Below are 5,681 nucleotides of genomic sequence, written 5' to 3' on the forward strand. Positions count from 1 at the left end.
GCAATAACAATTTTAAATTAAAAACAGAAATCTGGACAAACAGGGCCTAGAGTCCTGAATCATTCTTGAGAACTGCCGGGTGTATTCCATCTTAGTGTATCTTAGTTCAATTCCAGACTCATGTCCTTAAAGTTTGCATGCTGGCTCTCAGCTTTGTTGTTTCCTTTAAAAAAAAAAAGTGTTCGCCGGGTGTCGTGGCTCACGCCTGTAATCTCAACACTTTGGGAGACTGAGGCAGGCGGATCACCTGAGGTCAGGGGTTCGAAACCAGCTTGCCCAACATGGTGAAACCCTGTCTATATTAAAAATACAAAAATTAGCCAGGCATGGTGGCGTGCACCTGTAATCCCAGCTTACTCAAGAGGGTGAGGCAGGAGAATCACTTGAACCTAGGAGGCGGAGGTTGCAGTGAGCCGAGAACAAGCCACTGCACTCCAGCCTTGGCAACAGAGCAAGACTCCATCTCGGGGAAGAAAAAAAAAAGGTGTTTTTTTTAGCAAGGCATGATGGCACGTGCCTATAGTCCCAGCTACTAGGGAGGCTGAGGTGCAAGGAGCTCTTGACCCAGGACAGAAGCTACAGTGAGCTATGACTGTGCCACTGCACTCTAACCTGGGTGATAGGCAAGATTCTATCTCTAAAAATAATAATAATAATATATTTTAAAAATGTTTTTTCAGGAAGTCCAACTCAAAAGTGAGATGTGCCTGTGGTCCAGGGCACTAAAACACAGCCAGAAATTTCAGGATGGTTCATGACTTCATATCTCATCTCTAAGTTTCTGGGGACACAGTATCTTCTTGGTAGGGGTAGACTGCTTTCTATTTGTGGTGGACATGTGTTGCTTTTGCTGTCCAGGATTTACACTGTTTCCTGTGATTAAAAAGTCCCTAGATTTCCATTTGGGGATCCACCCTAGCCCCATTCTCAGTCCATGATGAGGCTAATTCTACCTTTGGATTTGGGGGTGGAGTTTAAGATCAAGAGTAAGTCAATCAGAGCATCCCATTCCCCCAGCCACTGACTTTTTCATAGATGAGCACCTGACCTAAGTCAGGCCAATAAGAATTAAGGGAGGTTCAGGTTTCAGACTTAAAGCTATATTTGTGCTGCCAGGAAGTGTACTCTCTTTCTCATGTGATTTGGTATTGGGTTAATGTGTTCTTGTAGGGCTTGAAGTCATCATGGATAGCCTGCCAACTAATTAAATACAGCAGAAAGTAGCAATGTAGCCAACGGATGTGAAAAGAAGATAGGTTCTAAAGACGTCATGTGAGCTCTGACCAGTTGCCCTTGAAGACTGTCTCTGTCCTTTCTGTTATGTGAGCCAATAAATTACCTGAGGAGTGCTGGCTAATCCGTAGTTTAATCGCTTCCTCTTATAATTAAGCCACACTGTATAGTCAGATAGCTTGATAATATAGCACTTTCTAAGGTTTGCACGCCAAAAGAAGATGCATAAACTTAAAGCATAATTCTTACTTATCAAAATACATGAATGAGTTCTCGAACTGTGACGTCATGGTCATTAAATTCTGTGATTAATTCAACTCATATTGCATGCCTATTTTGTGACTGTGCTAAGTGCTGATTCTAGCAAGATAAGGGCAGCTCAGCAATGGAAAATAAATGCAGTCCCTAAATGTTTTAATTTGCTCAACTGACATATCTACTTCTTTTTGAAACTTTTATAATGAAACTTTTTTTTTTTTTTTGAGACAGAGTCTTGCTCTGTCGCCCAGGTTGGAGTGCAGTGGCGCAGTCTCAGCTCACTGCAAGCTCCACCTCCCAGGTTCACGCCATCCTCTTGCCTCAGCCTCCCGAGTAGCTGGGACTAAAGGCACCTGCCACCAGGCCCGGCTAATTTTTTGTATTCTTAGTAGAGATGGGGTTTCACCATGTTAGCCAGGATGGTCTCGATCTCCTGACCTCGTGATCCACCCACCTCGGCTTCCCAAAGTGCTGGGATTACAGGCGTGAGCCACAACACCCTGCATATAAGGAAACATTTTAAGAGCATTTCAGTAATGTAACTGTTACTAGTCAGACTCCCTCCTAGATATTTGGGGGTCCAAATGACATATGCAGGCTAGGTTTTTAAGAACAGGGGTGGGAATTTGAGTAAGAAACTCTATGGCTGCTAAGTCTAGAAACTATGAAGATCCCAAAGACAGCTTCTGGAAAGAAAGCTGAGAACAAGCAACACAATCCCATCGAAGCAATAATATGAGGGGAATGTACATAGGGTAAGAGAGAAATAAATGGTAGTCAATGGAGAAATCAAGAGCAACTGGTTGGAAGAGAAGATGGAAGAAGACGGAGAACCTCTGAGACCCTGGTTACTACATCTTCAATCAACAGTTGGGAAAGGGCTATGGAGGTGCTAAGCTGTTTCAGATAAATACTAGAAAAATATTGGAGCACCATTTTTAAATTTTTACTACTTTAGTGAAAAAATGTACTCATCTAAACGAAAATCAAAGGTCATAGGAAGAGGAAGAGAACCCACAGATTTCCCTTTTTTTCTTTTTTTTTTTTTTTTTTTGGAGACAGAGTTTCACTCTGGTTGCGCAGGCTAGAGTGCAATGGTGCAATCTTAGCTCATGGCAACCTCCACCTCCCAGGTTCAAGCGATTCTCCTGCTCAGCCTCCCGAGTAGCTGGGATTATAGGCATGCGCCACCATGCCTGGAAAATTTTGTATTTTCAGTAGAGGCAGGGTTTCTCCATGTTGGTCAGGCTGGTCTCGAACTCCCGACCTCAGGTGATCTGCCCGCTTCAGCCTCCCAAAGTGCGGGGATTACAGGCGCAAGCCACCGCACTGGCTTCAGATGTTACTGTTACATACTTCTGCTTCTTTAGATGGAAATAGCAAATTAGCGACACCATTCCAATGTCCTTCCAAAATGCCTTTCAGTACTGCAGAAACTAGAATGCTAAATTCACATTTTCCCTACACTCCCCTGCAGCAAGAGTTCTAGGACCCACCAATAAGATTCAATCATGTGAGATCTAAAAGGTGGAAGATACATGATGGCAATCACCCTGCTGCCCTCTCTGTATGGTTAGGGAGGAGAGATGCTGGGTTTTTCTGCAGCAGAATTCCAGTGTCCTGTCACTAGCTTTGTGAGGCTATTGTAGGGAGTTTTTAAATACTACAGTTCCATGGCAGCCTCCTGATTCCTCATCTTCATGATCAAGTAGCAGCTAAAATGTCAGGTCAGTTTATCAGTATTATTCTGGGAGTCACTCCTGCAAGCCCAACCTTGAGCTCACTACTCCAATTTTATGAGGACCTAATTCCTTATATTTAAATCTCTTTCTTCATAAAAAGATCTAGAATGATTTCTGTTTCCTGAAACTAAATGCTGAAGCATTCTACTTTCTAAAGCATTATAGATATGTGATGATAAACAAGTCAAACCAAAGATGCATCTCATTTACAGGGAGGTGTCAGTTGGACACAAAAAAATATTACTTGGAAAAAGCATTGGGGTATATGCAAGTGAGCAAAGTGGCAGAGCATATTAATCTCTGAAGCAGCCAATAGTAAGACTGTGTTACTGTCCTCAGCTAGACATGTTTCTATGGGGCAAACTTCCATAATGCCAAGCCATTTGTTTAGCAGTGTTAGCCAAGTTAATGAGGTCACTGGTACTCACTTGTCATTTTCCCATTGTAGGCACTTACGCACAATGTGAAACATTAATGAATTGAATAGGTCACCAAATACAGTGGTCTGGTCAAGATGTAGCTGTTTGTAAAAGGTTATGAATCAGATTAAAATCCTCGTTTGTCACAGAGCAAGGGAGGCAATGCTCTTCCCTTAGCCACAGATCTCTCCACACTTTTCAGAGAAGAACTATTATAGAACTGTTACAATAATTACAGTATTATTAGAAAGTATTACCGATTAGAATACGCAGATCACTACCTGTTTCTCTCATAAAAAGCACAGCAAGGAATAAAAAACCATAAAATGCTATCCTGGGAAAAGGATGGGCTTGAAGGTAAATATGAAAGTTGAACTTAGCATTCTTTAATGGCCCTAGAGGAAAAGTGATTCAACTAATATTGGGATTTGTTAGGATTTAATTAAAAACCTCTATCACTTTTCAGTGCTACAAGTATGAGGCAAGGGCTTTTTCTTCCCCCAATGGAGTCAGGCTGGGAGCTCCAGCTCTATCCTGTATTTAGCACTAATTTAGGGTCATATACCCCCAAAGGACCTGGGAGTCCAGTTCCCATGGAACCGCCCATGGAACTCCCAAAGTGTCTCCAGCAAATTCCCAAGGCAGGATCTACCTGCAAGCTGCAGTAGCCTTTGAAAAACTGAAAGAGAAACTTGAGGAGCAGACTATGAGGATTATTCATTGCTTGTGAATAATTTTTTTTCTCTTTTCTTTTTTAAGATAGGGGTCTACTCTGTCATCTAGGCTGAAGTGCAGTGGCATAATCATAGCTCACTGCAGCTTTGATCTCCTGGGCTTAAGTGATGCTCCGGTCTCAGTCTCCCAAGTAGCTGGGACCACAGGCACACACCACCATGCCTGGCTAATATTTAAATTTTTTGTAGAGATGGGATCTCACTGTTTCCCAGAGTTGAATAATTTTTAAATGTATTTTACACTTAGAGAAGATTGTACCAAAATCATCCATTTGCATTTTCACTGAATGACATATAAACATTTTAGTTATTATATATATGCTAAAAGTATAAAAATTTTGTTTATATCTTTTTTTAGTATATCTACTTTTCATTTGTGAGAACCCTAGAGGAAAAAGTGTTACCAAAAAGAAAACAACCGCCAAAATCTCTACTTTAATGAATAAAAGCTAATGAAGTAGGCTGCATTCCTATTATTTAGTTTCTCTAAATGTCTATTCCCTTATTAATAACTCTGCTTTATTAAAGTAACTGTCTCAGCTAGGCACGGTGGCTGACGCCTGTAATCCCAGCATTTTGGGAGGCTGAGGCGGGCAGATCACCTGAGGTTGGGAGTTCAAGAGCAGCCTGGCCAACATGGTGAAACCCCGTCACTATTAAAAACACAAAAATTAGCCAGGCGTGGTGGCGGGTGCCTGTAATTCCAGCTACTCGGGAGGCTGAGGCAGGAGAATTGCTTGAACCCAGGAAGCGGAGGTTGCAGTGAGTCGAGATTGCACTCTAGCCTGGGAAACAGACCAAGACTCCATCTTAAAAAAAAAAAAAAATATATATCTATATATATTTTTTTATATATATAAAACTGTCTCACACAGCATTTCTGCAACAAGGTAGCAGGGCAATCAAGCTCAAGTCCATATTCTAAAGTTCTGTTTGTATGCTTCCCCTATTAAACTATCATCATTAATCCAGCTGGAAAGATGTTAGAAAGTTTAAATGTAAGCACACCTTAGGGTTAAAGAGCTACCAAACAAAACAAAGGGTATATTTTATCATAAAATGCCACATGTGACTTTACGCACTTTAGAGTATATCATTCCACCCACATAAAATCAACTATTGATATGTTTGTGTAGGTGTACTAAATGTATTTACAGGCCAAGCATGGTGGCTCACACCTGTAATCTCAGCACTTTGGGAGGCCAAGGCAGGTGGATCACTTGAGGTCAGGAGATCGAGACCAGCCTGACCAACATGGTGAAACCCCATCTCTACTAAAAATATGAAAATTAGCC

This window comes from Colobus angolensis, unplaced genomic scaffold, assembly GCF_000951035.1.
Source record: "Colobus angolensis palliatus isolate OR3802 unplaced genomic scaffold, Cang.pa_1.0 Scaffold175, whole genome shotgun sequence".
Lineage (NCBI taxonomy): Eukaryota > Metazoa > Chordata > Mammalia > Primates > Cercopithecidae > Colobus > Colobus angolensis.